Consider the following 19,334-nt stretch of genomic DNA (forward strand, 5'->3'; position numbering starts at 1 on the left):
GGGTACGTGGACAACACTCTCCCCTCTCATTGCTATGCATCACCTATATGGATCTTGTGTGTGCGTAGGAATTGTTTTTGAAATACTGGGTTCCCCAACACTTTCTTCATGGTTTATGGAGCAGAGGCAGTCCTCCCTAGTGACATCCGTCACGACTCGCCCCTGTGGCGGCTTATGTTGAAGCTGACAATGAAAAAGCACACCAGGATGCACTTGACCTATTAGATGAGGAGCGTGACCTTGCGGCGGCTCGTTCAGGGATTTACCAACAAGACTTGCGTCGTTATCACAGTCGTCGGGTTAAAACCAGAACCTTTCAAGAAGGTGACTTGGTGCTCCGACTTATCCAGGATCAATCTGATATGCACAAGCTATCCCTACCTTGGGAAGGGCCATTTATGGTCAGCAAAAATCTGAACAATGGGTCATACTATCTTGTCGATGTTCGAGACCACAAGGACTCACGCACGTCGGAGGAGGAGACCCGTCGACCGTGGAATATTTCTCAACTTTGGCCTTACTACACTTGAGCTACCGGCTCTTACAATGTACATATCTTGACAATGTATATATTATGATGATTAAAATAAAGGTGGAACCCCTGTTAATACAGGGCCTCTATTCATTTCATCTCAAGGAAATGAGTCTTTTTTACTACAAATGGACATTTGGGGGCTTCCTGCTCATTCAGCATAGCTGTGAATATCCCTCTTGATCCGGCTAATAGCCATAGTTACAGGACATTTGGGGGCTTCCTGCTCATTGAGCATAGCTGTGAATATCCCTCTTGATCCGGCGCAATGCTACATCTTTAGATGGTCACTTGGGGGCTTCCTGCTAATTGAGCATAGCTGTGAATGTCCCTCTTGATTCGGCGCAACGCCACTCTTACAAATCACTTGGGGGCTTCCTGCTCATTGAGCATAGCTGTGAATATCCCTCTTGATTTGGCTTATATGCCATAAAGCACTTGGGTGCTTCCTGTTCAAACATAGGTGTATTCACCAAAGAGAACATAGCGTTACTACCCTTGTGAGCTAGCTTGGAATGCTAGGTGTATTCATCAAAATTTTCCAGGTTCTCCTGCTTTGTAGAAACTACCACTCCGCCCGGGTAATCCCGGAATGACAAGCCGAACTCTTGACAGTCAATCTTACATAGACCCTGAACTTGTCAAGGTTAAAACAACAGTCATGTGAGGACGGATTCACAAAGTGTAAAAGGTTAACTCAGTGGCTTGGTGGACCATGAAAGCCTTGGAGCTTTAGGCTTGGCGGCCTATGAAAGCCTCGTTTTCTTGATTTTGATTCATTATCTTTTTCTGAGCATTTTTTGGAGTCATGTCTTTACGCCATATTAACATATGGCTTGAGTCAATTCAGGCCATGAAGTCTTCATCCTTATGGATCATGCTTAAACATATCTGGAGTTTCATAACCCGGATTGGCTTCGGACTATAAGTCGCTAGTATATGATAATAGCCTATGTGCTTGGAGTTCTGGCTTTAAAACTTTGGGATATTACCCCTTGCTGCATATGGTGTATTAAGCGACGGTATGTGTCAACTCGCACAGAGTTTTTTACGCTCAACCTTTTGGGTTTTCACCCTTATTCCGCTGGTATGCTAAGACGGCGGCGTATCATAGGTATGATATTTTTATTAAAGGTCATGGTTAAACCGGCACTGGTTATGGACTATGTTTAGCCACCAGTGGTTCTTTATAAGGTATTATGACCCGTCCTACGGTGAACCACCAGGATACTTGTCATATGTCTGTGTGCAGGTACAATAAATAATCTAGAGCACGCAGTCGATGAAATCATAAACATAAATGGCAGATCTTCAACTTGACAGATCAGTAGTATCATGCAAAACAAAACATGCACGATGGCATGGCAGATCAAGAGTTTAACTAAGCTTATTACAAAGGCATCTGATGCCTCACAGGAATCATTGTCTTAATAGTTTTGCAGAAAGCAGATGCTAAGACGACCCACGGCTTATGACTCTTGACCTTGCTGAGTTGAAGGTTGCGGTTCGTCCAGCATCGGTTCATCTGCCTCCTTTTCACCCAATGGATGGAAGTCAGTGGTAGACCAATCGATCCCAGTGGAGAGCGAGGATGAACTCTGATGAACCCGTCGAAACCATAACGGAGCTATGAGAAGAAGAAGAAGGGGAACTAACCAGGGCTGTTGGATAGTGGAGGTGCGCGGGCGAAATCTGGTCCAAACAGGTTGATGCAGCGGCCGATGTTGGAGCAGAGGCGAAGGTGGACGGCGGCGGCAGAGCTCGAGTGCCAGGACGTCGCGAGGTGGAAGACGGAGATGAAGAGGCAAGGGGGAAGTGAAAGGGACCCCCGGCCCTATTTATAAGGCAAAGGGATAAATGACATGTGCGGGAATCGAGGAGACCAAAAAATGGATACGACGGTGCAAATGCCACGATTTTCAGAGATTCATTAAAAAGAAGATTAGTTTTATTTGAGCTCTGTGCAATATTAAATGGCAGGTTATGTCATGGCGGGTTACCATGATCCTAGAAGATGACGTCACGATGGGTTACAAGGTTTTGCAAGAGTAATAAGGAAGGAATTTTTTCTAAGTGTTGAAGATTGATATGAACGAGTTCAAATCAACCTGGGGCCTAATGTTGGGGATGTAACTATTGGGTTAACCCACCTAGGAGGGGCCGGGTTAAGCCCCTAGAGTTCATCAAGACAAAGCCCATGAAGATGCTTAAGACGGTAGTCCACTACGCAGACTCATTGAGGGGCTGAAGCCCGAAGGCGACTTAAGGCCCAAACAAGTGTAAATCATTGTATATGTGTAACTTGTATTATAAGGCATGTACTGTTAAGTCACCGAGCCGGACAAATTGTTTATGAGCCGGTCGGGACTCTGTAAGCCGCTGGGCATCGACCTGTGTATATAAAGGGACGACCCGGCGGTGACTTAGGGCAAGAGACAACAGATCAAAAGCTAGGTCAAGCGTATTCACTCCCTTGTAATCGAGACATAAGCAATACCACCTCAAACTGGATTAGGCCTTTACCTTCACCGCAAGGGGTCGAACCAGTATAAACTCCATGTGTCCTTTGTCCCGTTTAACCCCTTTAAGATAACCTAGTTGCGATGGCTCCACGACTAAGTTCTCACACTAGGACATCTGTCGTGACAATTCCACGACAAGGGGGCGCCCTGCACCCTCGTGGACAGGGTGTGGGCCCCTCTGATGCTGATTCTTTCGCCAATATTTTTCACTAATTCCAAAATGTGTCTCTGTGGATTTTCAGGTCATTCCGAGAACTTTTATTTCTGCACAAAAATAACACCATGGCAGTTCTGCTGAAAACTGCGTCAGTCCGGGTTAGTTCCATGCAAATCATGCAAGTTAGAGTCCAAAACAAGGGCAAAAGTGTTTGGAAAAGTGATACGTTGGAGACGTATCATGTCTCCTACTGGATTGATACCTTGGTTCTCTAACTAAGGGAAATACTTATCTTTACTTTGCTGCATCACCCTTTCCTCTTCAAGGGAAAAACCAATGCAAGCTCAAGAAGTAGCAGGAAGAATTTATGGCGCCATTGCCTGGGAGATCTACGCCAAGTCAAGACATACCAAGTACCCATCATGAAACTCTCATCTCATGCATTACATTATTCACCATTTGCCTCCTGTTTTCCTCTCCCCCACTTCTAAAACGATTTTTGAAAAGATTTACCTTTTTCTTCGCCCCTCTTCCGTTTCTCTTCTTCGTTGCTTTTTGTTTGCTCGTGTGTTAGATTGCTTGCTTTGTCATGATGGCTCAAGAGAATACCAAATTGTGTGATTTTCCGAACACTAATAACAATGATTTTATTAGTACTCTGATTGCTCCTGCCACTAGTGTGGAATCCTATGAAATTAATGGGGCTTTGCTGAATCTTGTTATGAAAGATCAATTTTCTGGCCTTCCTAATGAAGATGCCGCATCCCATCTGAATATTTTCATCGAGTTGTGTGATATGCAAAAGAAGAAATATGTGGATAATGATATTGATAAATTGAAGATATTTCTGTTCTCACTTCGAGATCGTGCTAAAACTTGGTTTTCATCTTTCCTAAAAATAGTATTGATTCATGGAATAAGTGTAAAGATGTGTTTATTTCCAAGTATTTTCCTCCCGCTAAGATCATCTCCCTTAGGAACTATATTATGAATTTTAAGCAACTTGATCATGAACATGTTGCACAATCTTGGGAGAGGATGAAATTGATGATACGAAATTGTGCTACTCATGGTTTGAATTTGTTGATGATTATACAAAAAATTTATGCCGAATTGAATTTTGCTTCTAGAAATCTTTTAGATTCGGCCACAGGAGGTACTTTTATGGAAATTACTTTAGGAGAAGCTACTAAACTCCTAGATAATATTATGGTTAATTATTCACAATGGCATACCGAAAGATTTTCCACTAATAAAAAGTGCATGCAATTGAAGAGATTAATATTTTGAGTGGAAAGATGGATGAACTTATGAAATTATTTGCTAGCAAGAGTGCTTCTATTGATCCTAATGATATGCCTTTGTCTACTTTGATTGAGAATAATAATGAATCTATGGATGTGAATTTTATTGGTAGGAACAATTTTGGTAATAACGCGTATAGAGGTAATTTTAATCCTAGGTCGTTTCCTAGTAATTCCTCTAATAATTATGGTAACTCTGACAACAATTCTTATGCAAATTATAATAAGATGCCCTCTGATTTTGAGAATAATGTTAAAGAATATATGAGTTCACAAAAGAATTTTAGTGGTTTGGTTGAAGAAAAATTCCTTAAGATTGATGATTTGGCTAGGAACATGGATAAAATTTCTCTTGATGTTGATTCTTTGAAAATTAGATCTATTCCACCCAAGCATTATATCAATGAATCTCTAAAGGCTATGAGAATCTCCATTGATGAGTTCAAAGAAAGAACCGCTAAGATGTGTGCTAAACGAGATTGGTTTGTAAAAGCGTGTTCTTCTAGTTTTTGTGAAAATAAGGATGAAGATCTTAAAGTGATTAATGTGACTCCTATTGAATCTTTGTTTTCCAATATAAATCTCGATGAATATGGGACTGGAGATGAGTCAACTTTAGTTAAAGGGCGTCCCAATGATTCGGAGTTTTTAGATCTTGATGCAAAAATTGATAAAAGTGGGATTGGAGAGGTCAAAACTTTAAGTAGGAATGAACCCACTCTTTTGAATTTCAAGGAATTTAATTATGATAATTGTTCTTTAATAGATTGTATTTCCTTATTGCAATCCATGTTGAATTCTCCTTATGCTTATAATCAAAACAAAGCTTTTACTAAACACATCATTGATGCTATGATGCAATCTTTTGAAGAAAAGCTTGAATTGGAAGTTTCTATCCCTAGAAAAATTTATGATGAGTGGGAACCTACTATTAATATTAATATTAAAGATTATGAGTGCCATGCTTTGTGTGATTTGGGTACTAGCGTTTCCACGATTCCAAAAACTTTGTGTGATGTGCTAGGTTTCCATGAATTTGATATTGTTCTTTAAATTTGCATCTTGCAGATTCCACTCTTAAGAAACCTATGGGAAGGATTAATGATATTCTCATTGGTGCAAATAGGAATTATGTGCCCCTATATTTAATTGTTCTTGATATAGATTGCAATCCTACATGTCCTATTATTCTTGGTAGACCTTTCCTTAGAACGATTCATGCAATTATTGATATGAAAGAAGGAAACATTAGATTTCAATTTCCGTTAAGGAAGGGCATGGAACACATTCCTAGAAAGAAAATTAAGTTTCCATATGAATATATTATGAGAGCTACTTATGGATTGCATACAAATATGACAATACCTAGATCTATCTATGTGTTTTATGCCTAGCTCGGGCGTTAAACAATAGCGCTTGTTGGGAGGCAACCCAATTTTATTTTTGAGTTCTTTGTTCTGCTACTGTTCTTGAATAAATTAAACAATAGTGCTTGTTGGGAGGCAACCCAATTGTGTTTTGGTGTTTTAATTAGTGTTTGTGCCAAGTAAGACCTTTGGGATGGCTTATGGTGATAGTTGTTTTGATCTTGCTGAAAAACAGAAACTTTTGCGCTCAGGAAAACAATTCTCATTTTTAACAGAAGCGTGATAAATTACTTATTATTTTTTGAAGAAGATTGGTACACAAATTTCCCAGGTTGTCCTAAGTTTTCAGAATTTTTGGAGTTACAGAAGTATTTGAGAGTTACAGATTACTATAGACTGTTCTGTTTTTGACAGATTCTTTTTTCTATGTGTTGTTTGCTTATTTTGATGAATATATGGGTAGTATCGGGGGTATGAACCATGGAAAAGCTGGAATACAGTAGATATTACACTAATATAAATAAATAATGAGTCCACAACAGTACCAAAAGTGGTGATTTATTTTCTTATACTAACGGAGCTTATGAGCTTTTTTGTTGAGTTTTGTGTTGTGTAGTTTTCAAGTTTTGGGTAAGGAATTGATGGACTATGGAATAGGGAGTGGCAAGAGCCTAAGATTGGGGATGCCCAAGGCACCCCAAGGTAATATTCAAGGACAATGAAGATCATAAGCTTGGGAATGCGCCGGAAGGTATCCCCTCTTTCGTCTTTGTCTATCGGTAACTTTACTTGAGGCTATATTTTTATTCACCACATGATATGTGTTTTGCTTGGAGCGTCTTGTATGATATGAGTCTTTACTTTTTAGGTTGACACAATCATCCTTGCTGTACACACCTTTTGAGAGGGACACACATGAATCGTTATTTATTAGAATACTCTATGTGCTTCACTTATATCTTTTGAGCTAGGAAATTTTGCTCTAGTGCTTCGCTTATATCTTTTTAGAGCACAGCGGTGATTTTATTTTATAGAAATTCTTGTACTGTCATGCTTCACTTATATTATTTTGAGAGTCTTTATAAACAGCATGGTAATTTGCTTTGGTTATGAATTTAGTCCTAATATGATAGTCATCCAAGGGAGGTATAATAAAAACTTTCATATAAAGTGCATTGAGAAGTTTGATTCCTTATGATTGTTTTGAGATATAGAGATGGTGGTATTAGAGTCATGCTAGTAAGTAATTTTGAATTGGAGAAATACTTGTGTAAAGTTTTGTGATCCCCGTAGCTTGCACGTATGGTGAACCATTATGTAACGAAGTTGGAGCATGAGGTATTTTTTGATTGTCTTCCTTATGAGTGGCGGTTGGGGATGAGAGATGGTATTTTCCTACCAATCTATCCCTCTAGGATCATGCGCATAGTACTTTGTTTCGTTGACTAATAGATTTTTGCAATGTATGTGAGTTCTTTATGACTAATGTTGAGTCCATGGATTATAGGCACTCTCACCCTTCCACCAGTGCTAGCCTCTCTAGTGCCGCACAACTTTCGCCTGTACCTTAAACCACCATATATCTTCCTCAAAACAGCCACCATACCTACCTATTATGGCATTTCCATAGCCATTCTGAGATATATTACCATGCAACTTTCCACTGTTCCGTTTTATTATGACACGTTCCAGCATTGTCATATTGATTTGCATGATCATGTAGTTGACATCATATTTGTGGCAAAGCCACCTTTCATAACTCTTCCATACATGCCACTCTTGAGTCATTGCACATTCCGGTACACCGCCGGAGGCATTCATATAGAGTCATATTTTGTTCTAAGTATCGACTTGTAATTTTTAAGTTGTAAGTAAATAAGAGTGTGATGAATTTAATTATTAGAGCATTGTCCCATGTGAGGAAAAAAATAAAAGGGAGGCCAAAGAAGCAAAACAAAAAAATGAGAGAAAAAGAGAGAAGGGGCAATGTTACTATCCTTTTTTCCACACTTGTGCTTCAAAGTAGCACCATGATCTTCATGATAGAGAGTCTCCTATGTTGTTACTTTCATATGCTAGTGGGAATTTTTCATTATAGAACTTGGCTTGTATATTCCGATGATGGGCTTCCTCAAATTGCCCAAGGTCTTCATGAGCAAGCAAGTTGGATGCACACCCACTTAGTTTTCTTTCGAGCTTTCATAAACTTATAGCTCTAGTGCATCCGTTGCATGGCAATCCCTACTCACTCACATTGATATATATTGATGGGCATCTCCATAGCCCATTAATACGCCTAGTTGATGTGAGACTATATCCCTCTTTTTTGTCTTCTCCACAACCACCATATTCTATTCCACCCATAGTGTTGTGTCCATGGCTCACGCTCATGTATTGCGTGAAAGTTGAAAAGGTTTGAGAACACCAAAAGTATGAAACAATTGCTTGGCTTGTCATCGGGGTTGTGCATGATTTGAATATTTTGTGTGACGAAGATGGAGCATAGCCAGACTATATGATTTTGTAGGGATAAACTTTCTTTGGCCATGTTATTTTGAGAAGACATAATTTCCTTGTTAGTATGCTTGAAGTACTATTGTTTTTATGTCAATATTAAACTTCTGTTTTGAATCTTATCGATCTGAACATTCATGCCACAATAAAGAAAATTACATGGATAAATATGTTAGGTAGCATCCCACATCAAAAATTATGTTTTCTATCATTTACCTATTCGGGGACGAGCAAGAATTAAGCTTGAGGATGCTTTGTACGTCTGCAATGTATCTATAATTTTTTATTGTTACATGCTATTATATTATCTATTTTAGATGTTTTATATGCATTAATATGCTATTTTATATTATTTTTGGGACTAACTTATTAACCTAGAGTCCAGTGCTAGTTTTTGTTTTTTTTCTTGTTTCTTTAGCTTCGTGGAGAAGGAATACCAAACGGAGTCCAAACGGAATAAAACCTTCATGATGATATTTCTTGGACCAGAAGACACCCCGAAGACTTGAAGACCAAGTCAAAAGAGCCACGAGGTGGCCACAAGGGGAAGGGTGCGCCCCCTGCCTTGTGGGCCCCTCGGTGACCCCCTGACCTAGTTCTGCTTCCTATAGATTCACATATATTCCCAAAACCACCAGAAACATCCACAAAAACACTTTTCGACCGCCGCAACCTCCTATTCCCGTGAGATCCCATCTAGGGGCCTTTTCCGGCATCCTGTCGGAGGGGGATTCAATCACGGAGGGCTTCTACATCAACTCTTTTGACCTTCCAATGGAGCGTGAGTAGTTTACCACAGACCTACTGGTCCATTGCTAGTAGCTAGATGGCTTCTTCTCTCTCTTTGATTCTCAATACCATGTTCTCCTCGATGTTCTTGGAGATCTATCCGATGTAATATTCTTTTGTGGTGTGTTTGTCTAGATCTAATGAATTGTGGATTTATGATCAGCTTATCTATGAATATTGTTTGAATCTTCTCTGAATTCTTTTATACATGATTTGATATCTTTGTAATTCTCTTCGAACTATTGGTTTAGTTTGGCCAACTACATTGGTTTTTCTTGCAATGGGAGAAGTGCTTAGCTTTGGGTTCAATCTAGTGGTGTCCTCACCCAGTGACAGTAGGGGTAGCGAGGCACGTATTGTATTGTTGCCATCGAGGATAAAAAGATGGGGTTTACATCATATTGCTTGAGTTTATTCCTCTATAGCATGTCATCTTACTTAAAGTGTTACTCTGTTCTTCATGAACTTAATACTCTAGATGCAGGCAGGAGTCGGTCGATGTGTGTAGTAGTAGTAGTAAATGCAGGCAGGAGTCGGTCTACTTGACACGGACGTGATGCCTATATTTCATAATTATAGCCCTAGATATTGTCATAACTTTACGCTTTTCTATCAATTGCTCGATAGTATTTTTTTCACCCACCGTATTATTTGCTATCTTGAGAGAAGCCTCTAGTGAAACCTATGGCCCCGGGTCTATTTTCCATCATATAAGTTTCCGATCTACTATTTTGCAATCTTTTACTTTCCAATCTATAAACAAAAAAACCAAAAATATTTACTTTATCTTTTGCTTAGTTTTATCTATCTCTATCAGATTTCACTTTTTCATGTGACCGTGAAGGGATTGACAACCCCTTTATCACGTTGGGTGCAAGTGTTTGATTGTTTGTGCGGGCATTGGTGATTTGTGCGGTGTCTCCTACTGGATTGAGACATTGGTTCTCTAACTGAGGGAAATACTTATCTCTACTTTGCTACATCACCCTTTCCTCTTCAAGGGAAAAACCAATACAAGTTCAAGAAGTATCACATACCAAGGAGTGTTATGAGAAACATTTTTTGCAGCTAATTGTTCATCAGGAAAACTATCATTAATAGGTTGTGGGTCCTCAAGAATATTTTAAAGCCTACACAAGTTATTAGCCACGGGGTTCTTAGCTCCCTTTCTATCAGTGATATGTAAGTCAAATTCTTGCAGCAAGAGAACCCACCTAATGATTCTAGGTTTAGCATCTTTCTTTTCCATAAGATATTTTATAGCAGCATGGTCGATGTGAACAATAACTTTAGAACAATTTAAGATCTGAATTTATCACAAGCAAACACCACTGCTAAGGATTATTTTTCAGTAGTAGCATAATTTCGTTGAGCACTGTCTAGAGTTTTACTAGCATAATGAATAACATTTAATTTCTTATCAACTCTTTGTCCTAGAACAGCACCAACAACATAGTCACTAGCATCACACATAATTTCAACAGGCAAATTCCAATCAGGTGGTTGAACAATAGGTGCGGAAATCAAGGCTATCTTAAGTGTTTCAAAGGCTTCTACACAATCATCATCAAAAAATGGAACTTCCTTTTGTAAAATATTTGTAAGAGGCCTAGATAGAGGAGTCTTTAATAAACCTCCTATAGAAACCAACATGACCAAGGAAACTATGAATACCTTTGATATCTTTAGGACATGGCGTTTTCTCAGTTGCATCAACTTTAGCTTTATCCACCTCAATACCCCGTTCAAAAATTGTATGTCCCAAGACAATACCTTCATTAGCCATAAAGTGGCATCTCCCAATTCAAAACAAGATTAGTTTGCTCGCATCTCTGCAAAACTCGGTCAAGGTTGCTTAAGCAATCATCAAAAGAAGTTCCATAAATGGAAAAATCATCCATGAAAACCTCAACAATCTTTTCACAAAAATTAGAGAATATAGCAATCATACATGTTCGAAAGGTAGCAGGTGCATTACATAAACCAAAAGGCATACGTCTATAAGCATAAGTTCCAAAAGGACAAGTAAAGGTGGTTTTCTCTTGATCAGGCTGTGAGACAGGTATTTGAGATAAACCAGAATATCCATCAAGGAAACAAAAATGTGTGTGCTTTGACAACCTTTCTAGCATTTGATCAATAAAAGGCAGAGGGTAATGATCTTTCCTAGTAGCATTATTTAATTTTCTAAAATCAGTTACCATTCTATTGCCAGTGACAATTCTTTGTGGAATAAGTTCAGTTTTTGTCATTAGGAATAACGGTAATACCTCCCTTCTTAGGGACACAATGAACATGACTTACCCATCCACTATCAGCTATAGGATAGATTATACCTGCTTCCAGAAGCTTCAATATTTCATTTCTTACCACTTCTTTCATCTTAAAATTTAAACATCATTGGTGATCAGCAACGGGTTTAGCATCAGGTTCCATATTAATTTTGTGCTAACAGAGAGTGGGACTAATGCCCTTTAAATCATCAAGAGTATACCCAATAGCAGCTCGGTGCTTCTTTAGAACCTTTAATAATCTTTCTTCTTCATGTACTGAAAGGTTAGCACTACTAATAACAGGATATATCTTCTTCTCATCAAGATAAGCATATTTCAAAGTGCCCGGCAATTGTTTAATTCAAAAACAGGATCACCTTTAGGTGGACGAGGACCTCCTAGAGTTTCAATAGGCAAATTGTGTTTAAGCAGAGGACGTTGTTCAAAGAAAATCTTATCTATTTCATTTCTTTCATGCATATGTATATCATTCTCATGGTCTAGTAAATATTGTTCTAGTGGATCAGTAGAAGGTACAACAATAGAAGCAAGACCAATTATTTCATCCTTACTAGGCAATTCTTTGTTATGATGCTTTCTACTAAACTTAGAAAAATTAAAGTCATGAGACTCATCACCAAAACTAACACTTAGGGAGTCCTGGATTAGGGGGTGTTCGGGTAGACGGACTATACCTTCAGCCGGACTCCAGGACTATGAAGATACAAGATTGAAGACTTCGTCCCGTGTCTGGATGGGACTTTCCTTGGCGTGGAGCAAGCTTGGCGATGCGGATATTCAAGATCTCCTACCATTGTAACCGACTCTGTGTAACCCTAACCCTATCCGGTGTCTATATAAATCGGAGGGTTCTAGTCCATATGACAACTTCATTATACAACAATCATACCATAGGCTAGCTTCTAGGGTTTAGCCTCCTTGATCTCGTGGTAGATCTACTCTTGTACTACCCATATCATCAATATTAATCAAGCAGGAGTAGGGTTTTACCTCCATCGAGAGGGCCTGAACCTGGGTAAAAACATCGTGTCCCTTGTCTCCTGTTACCATCCGCCTAGACGCATAGTTCGGGACCCCCTACCCAAGATCCGCCGGTTTTGACACCGACATTGGTGCTTTCATTGAGATTTCCTCTGTGTCGTCACTTTTAGGCCCGATGGCTCCTTTGATCATCAACGACGATGCGGTCTAGGGTGAGACTTTTCTCCCCGGACAGATCTTCGTCTTCGGCGGCTTCGCACTGCGGGCCAATTCGCTTGGCCACCTGGAGCAGATTGAAAGCTACGCCCCTGGCCATCAGGTCAGGTTTGGAAGCTTAAACTACACGGCAGACATCCGCGGGGATTTGATCTTCGACGGATTCGAGCCATAGCCAAGCGCGCCGCACTGTTTTGAGAGGCATGATCTTGCTCTGCCGCCGAACAGTGCCCTGGAGGCCGCACGCGCACCGGTTCCTACCCTTAATCCGGAGCCTATTGCGCCAATCGAGGATGAGCGGCTGGACGTCACCTCAGGGTCTACGATCTCAAAGGCGATCGAGCCGAACGTCAGCCCCGCGTTCTGCGTGACCCGTGACTCCGAGGATCCGGATTCCTCTCCGGACTCCGAACCCCCCGCGCCCCTACCGATCAAATCCGATTGGGCGCCGATAATGGAGTTCACCGCAGCGGACATTTTTCAGCACTCGCCCTTCGGTGACATCCTGAACTCACTAAAGTCTCTCTCTTTATCAGGAGAGGCATGGCCGGACTACGGTCAGCAAGGATGGGATGCAGACGACGAAGAAATTCGAAGCCCACCCACCACCCACTTTGTAGCCACTGTCGACGATTTAACCAACATGCTTGACTTCGACTCAAAAGACATCGACGGTATGGACGACGATGCAGGAGATGAACAGGAACCAGCACCTGTAGGGCGCTGGAAGGCCACCTCGTCATATGATATATACATGATGGATACTCCAAAAGATGGAGATGGCGATGGACCAGCGGAGGATGACACCTCCAAGAAACAGCCAGAGCGCCGGCGTCAGCGGCGCCGCTCTAAATCCCGCCAAAGCAAAAACGGTGATTCCGGCACGGGAGATAATACTACCCCGAATAGCGTCGAAGAACACCCCCTACAGCAAGATTCGGCACAGGAAGATGGAGAAGCCAGCCCTCATGAGAGAGCGGCAGACCGAGAGGTTGAGGATGATAACTATATGCCTCCCTCCGAAGACAAGGCAAGCCTCGACGACGACGAATTCGTCGTACCATCGGACCCCGCCGAACAAGAGCGTTTCAAACGCAGGCTTTTAGCCACGGCAAGCAGCCTCAAGAAAAAGCAGCAACAGCTCAGAGCTGATCAAGATTTGCTAGCTGACAGATGGACCGAAGTCCTTGCAGCCGAAGAGTATGAACTCGAACGCCCCTCCAAGAGTTACCCAAAGCGCAGGCCACTACCCCGATCAGAGGAGGAAGCACCTACATCACCAGCGCACGACATGGCCGACCGGCCACCTCGCGGCCGCGACGGAGAGGCCTCTCGGCCCTCCACCCAAGCCATGCCGTTCACCCAAGGCACGGGAAAATGCGCCAGACCTGCGAGACGTACTAGAGGACAAGGCAAGACAAACAAGATCGATCTGCGGATCGAGCGGGCGCCCCACGGCACGTGACGATGATCTTCATTCCGGATACAACAAATCCGGCCGGGCTGAACACAACAGACATAGCTCCTTCGAGTTGCATCGTGATATAGCCCAGTATAGAGGCGCCGCACACCCATTATGCTTCACAGACGAAGTAATGGATCATAAAATCCTAGAGGGTTTCAAACCCATAAACATCGAATCATATGATGGAACAACAGATCCTGCAGTACAGATTGAGGATTATCTCCTCCATATCCACAGGGCCCGCAGTGATGATCTACACGCCATCAAATACCTCCCGCTCAAACTTAAGGGACCGGCCCGACATTGGCTTAATAGCTTGCCAGCAGACTCAATCGGTTCTTGGGAGGACCTGGAAGCCGCATTCCTCGACAACTTCCAGGGCACTTATGTGCGACCACCGGATGCCGATGACTTAAGCCACATAATTCACCAGCCCGAGGAATCGGCCAGGCAATTCTGGACACGGTTCCTAACAAAGAAAAACCAGATAGTCGACTCTCCGGATGCAGAGGCCCTAGCAGCCTTCAAGCATAATATCCGCGACGAGTGGCTTGCCCGGCACCTGGGACAGGAAAAGCCGAAGTCCATGGCATCCCTCGCGGCACTCATGACCCGCTTTTGCGCGGGAGAAGATAGCTGGCTAGCTCGCAGTAACAACTTAGCAAAGAACCCTGGTAATTCAGATACCAAGGACAAAAGTGGCAGTACACGTCGAAATAAGCAAAAGCGCCGCGTTAGCAGCGACAGCAACGAAGACACGGCAGTTAATGCCGGATTCAGAGGCTATAAATCCGGTCAGCGGAAAAAGCCATTCAAAAAGAATACTCAGGGCCCGTCCAGTTTGGACCGAATACTCGACCGCTTGTGCCAGATACATGGCACCCCCGAAAGGCCAGCCAATCACACCAACAGGGATTGTTGGGTGTTCAAGCAGGCAGGCAAGCTAAGAGCCGAAAATAAAGACAAGGGGCTGCATAGCAATGACGAGGAGGAGCCCAGGCCGCCGAACAACAGTGGACAGAAGGGTTTTCCCCCACAAGTGTGGACGGGGAACATGATATACGCAACCCACATTCCCAAGAGGGAGCAGAAGCGTGCGCTACGGGACGTATACGCGATGGAGCCAGTCGCCCCAAAGTTCAACCCATGGTCCTCCTGCCCGATCACTTTTGATCAAAGGGACCACCCCACTAGCATCCGTCACGGCGGCTTCGCCGCATTGGTTCTCGACCCAATTATCGACGGATTTCATCTCACAAGAGTCCTCATGGATGGCGGAAGTAGCCTGAACCTGCTTTACCAGGATACAGTGCGGAAAATGGGCATAGATCCCTCGAGGATTAAGCCCACAAAAACGACCTTTAAAGGCGTTATACCAGGTGTAGAGGCCAACTGTACAGGCTCAGTAACACTTGAAGTGGTCTTCGGGTCCCCAGACAATTTACGAAGCGAAGAGTTAATCTTCGATATAGTCCCGTTTCGCAGTGGCTATCACGCCCTGCTCGGGCGAACTGCATTTGCAAAGTTCAATGCGGTACCGCACTACGCATATCTCAAGCTCAAGATGCCAGGCCCTCGAGGAGTAATCACGGTCAACGGAAACACCGAGCGCTCCCTCGGTACGGAGGAGCACACGGCGGCCCTCGCAGCGGAAGTACAATGCAGCCTTCTTAGGCAATTCTCCAGTCCGGCCGTTAAAAAGCCAGACACTGCCAAGCGCGCCCGGAGTAACCTACAACAAGACCGCCTGGCACGTTCTGAGCAGGCATAGCAATGCGGCCCCAACCCCAACCCCAGCCCTCGCGACATAGTGAAACCAGTGCCTCGCGTACATAACTACGCTCTTGAATTACCATGGGCGCAGGGGAAGGGGCACAATAACGGCAAACCCAAAATATGGCTTAAAACGTACTAGGGGCTGCCGAATTCTTTTTTTTATTTTGTCTTACTTTCAGGACTCCATACTTCGGACGACCTGTTTGGCAATTCAACTGCCGCACAAACAATGCAAGATCCAGGGAAGCAGACAAGCCATGCCGCATTATGGAACTCCCAGGGGGTCTCTGTTACGAGCAGTATACATGTTTTGGCATACAATTCCGCGGCCTGCTCCTGGCCAGGACATGTTGAATAGCCCAATATCTTTTGCTTATCGCACTACTTGTATCGTTCTGCTTTGATAGCAGCCTTTCTATTAACAATGCATAGCTTTTTGTCTATTTTTTGCATTATCCTCCTTTCATATATATGTTTATTAAATGACATGTTGCACCCGTACACCATGGTACGGCAAACACGCCAGGGGCTTTAGTACCCCTCAATATGGTGTGAGAAGCCCGTACACTTTCACAAGTGAGGCACCCCGAACTTATAGCACTATATGCATCGGCTCTGAATCATGATTTGGGTCAATAGTTGGGTTTGCCCGGCTCCTGTGTTTTGGTGCCTTACGTTCCGCTATATCGACTAAGGTAGCACTAGGAGAACCACTGCGATTGTGCCCCAGTTGAGCTGGGTTAAGCACCTCAGTGGAGAAAGCTAAAACTGACTGTCATGATGAGGCGAGAGACCGGTCGCTGTTCGAGAGGTTTTTCGAGTCCCTAAAGACTTATGCCGCTTCGAGCGAGGAGTCGGCTTTGTCCGGCCAAGGCGTGGATAGCGCCCCGAACTCGGTCTTCCAAACTAGGGGCTTCGCCGAAATTTAAAATTATAGAGTTCTATGGCCAAGTGAGAGTGTTCAAGCATTATAGTCCGATTGCCTGGTTCGTTGTGCTGAGCGCCTCCCTCGAAGGACCCAACTATGGGAAAAAGAGCGCTCAGGTTTATCCCGAACACCCCAGCACTAGTGGCATGGGGGTAGAAGCCGACGACTGGCCATCTCTCAATTTTTTGATAAACGGCCGCACAGAAAGTAATATTTTAAATTCAACAAGCATTGCTTAGCGCATATGAACAAGTTTTCAGCGCACAGGATAAACACGAGCGAGTTCATTCAAAAATTACATCCTTGGTACACTCATCCGCCACAAGGCGGGCACCCGCAAGAACATCCTTGTAATAGTTCTCGGGCTTGCGATGCTCCTTCCCCGGCGGCGGCCCGTCCCTCACAAGCTTCTCACCGTCCAGCTTACCCCAGTGCACCTTTGCACGGGCAAGGGCCCGTAGGGCACCTTCGATGCAGACGGAGCGCTTGATGACCTCGAGCCTTGGACAGGCCTCCACCAGCCGCCGCATCAGCCCGAAGTAGCTCCCAGGAAGGGCCTCTCCGGGCCACAGCCGAACTATGAAGCCCTTCATGGCCTGTTCGGCCGCCTTGTGGAGCTCGACCAGCTGTTTCAGCTGGTCGCTCAAGGGCACAGGGTGTCCGGCCTCAGTATACTGAGACTAGAACACCTTCTCCGTCGAGCTGCCCTCTTCAGCTCGGTAGAATGTGGCAGCATCGGATACGCTGCGGGGAAGATCTGTGAATGCCCCTGGAGAGCTCCGGATTCGGGTAAGTAACAAGTAGTTTACTTTTATATTTCTGCTTTGCATAAAGAATGCCTTACCCTCTGCTATCTTTTCATCTCCTCCAACTCTTGGAGGGCCTTTTGGGCTTCGGCCTTGGCAGACTTGGCAGTCTCAAGGGCCACCGCGAGCTCGGACGCTTGTGTCTTTGACTCAAGATCCAAACTCTCATGTTTTTTCATGAGAGCCTGAAGCTCTTGCTGCACCTCACCAACCCGGGCCTCAAGTTTCTCTCGCTCGGTGCGCTCCGCGGCCGCTTTCTTTTCAGCCTCGGACAACGCCTGCTTGAGGGTCGCCACCTCAGTTGTGGCCCCTACAATAAGAAGTACAATCCTTTTATTTTTTGCAATCACGTCTTTTTATAGGCACTTTTTTTCTGTAAGGTATTTCTTACCTTCTTTCTCCTCGAGCTGCCGCTTGGCAAGGCCGAGCTCTTGCTCGGTCCGCTCGAGTCCCTGTTTCAGGGCACCCACCTCCGCAGTCAGTGCGGCGGTGGCTAGCAGCGAAGCCTGCATACGCATATTGACTCTTTGTTGTTAGACTCCTGCGAAATTTAATAGATCCTCTATTCGGCTTTTCTTTCCGAACGCCAAACAGAGCATCAGGGGCTACTGTCTATGCGGTTATATTCTTACATATTTTTTACTTACCTCGAAGCCTGTTAGAAGGCTAGCGCAAGCTTCACTCAGTGCGCTCTTGGCGGACTGAACCATCTGGATCACCGTACTCATAATAGTACGGTGCTCCTCGTCGATGGAGGCGCCGTCAAGCACCTCCAGCAGATTGTCTGGCACCCCCGGTTGGACGGAGGCCACCGGCTCAGAAGGCTTGTTCCTCTTGGAAGGAGTTCGCCTACCGCGGTCCGGAACTGTTGAAGATTCCAGCGCGGTGTCCGGCACAAAGCCGGACTTGGAGCCCTGGGGGTTCTTGTCCCCTTTACTCCTGGAGTCCGGGAGGTTGCCTTGCGGCTCCTCCAGGACCACCTCCTCCGGCCCCGGAGCTCGTTGCGACGCCAGTTCGGCGTCATCCGCAGTGCGGGTGGAGACAGCCGGCGGAACTGAGTTCACGTCCGATGAATCCAGGGAGCCGCTTGACGACTCGTTGAGTTCGGCCCGGGGCGGGCTGCATAATTATGTTCGACATTAGGGAAGGCTGTGCAACAAAGGAACATCATGAGTTACTCTGATATCTGAATACTTACGATTTCGCCGGACGCTTGGCCCTATCTGGCCACTCCTCTTCATCCTCTTCGGCGTCGGGGGAGTAGTTCGGCCGAGGGGTCTTCCTCTTCCTGGACCCTTCGGCCTCCCACGTTGGGGCGGCCTTCCTTTTCTTTCCTCCCCCCGCTGGAGGGGGAGAGTGTTCTTCTTCCTCCTCCTCGTTCTCACGGCAGGAGAGCATCTTGGACTCGTCGGATGACGAGTCCGACACCACCACATTACGGGTACTCTTTCGAGTCCCCGTGGCCTTCTTCTTCTTGGCCTTCTTCTCTGGCACCAAATAAGGCGCCGGAACCAGCAGCTTCACTAGGAGAGCAGGGGCTGGGTCTTTGGGCAAGGGAGCCAGACAGTTAATCGATCCGGACTGCGCCTGCCAAGCCTGTCAAAGGTGAGGGAGTTTACATCCCGCATAGAGTCAAACTATGAAAAAACTTAACATCCTGTAAAAGGTGAAAATAGCTTACCT

Source organism: Triticum dicoccoides, chromosome 2A, assembly GCF_002162155.2.
Source record: "Triticum dicoccoides isolate Atlit2015 ecotype Zavitan chromosome 2A, WEW_v2.0, whole genome shotgun sequence".
In the NCBI taxonomy this organism is placed as follows: domain Eukaryota; kingdom Viridiplantae; phylum Streptophyta; class Magnoliopsida; order Poales; family Poaceae; genus Triticum; species Triticum dicoccoides.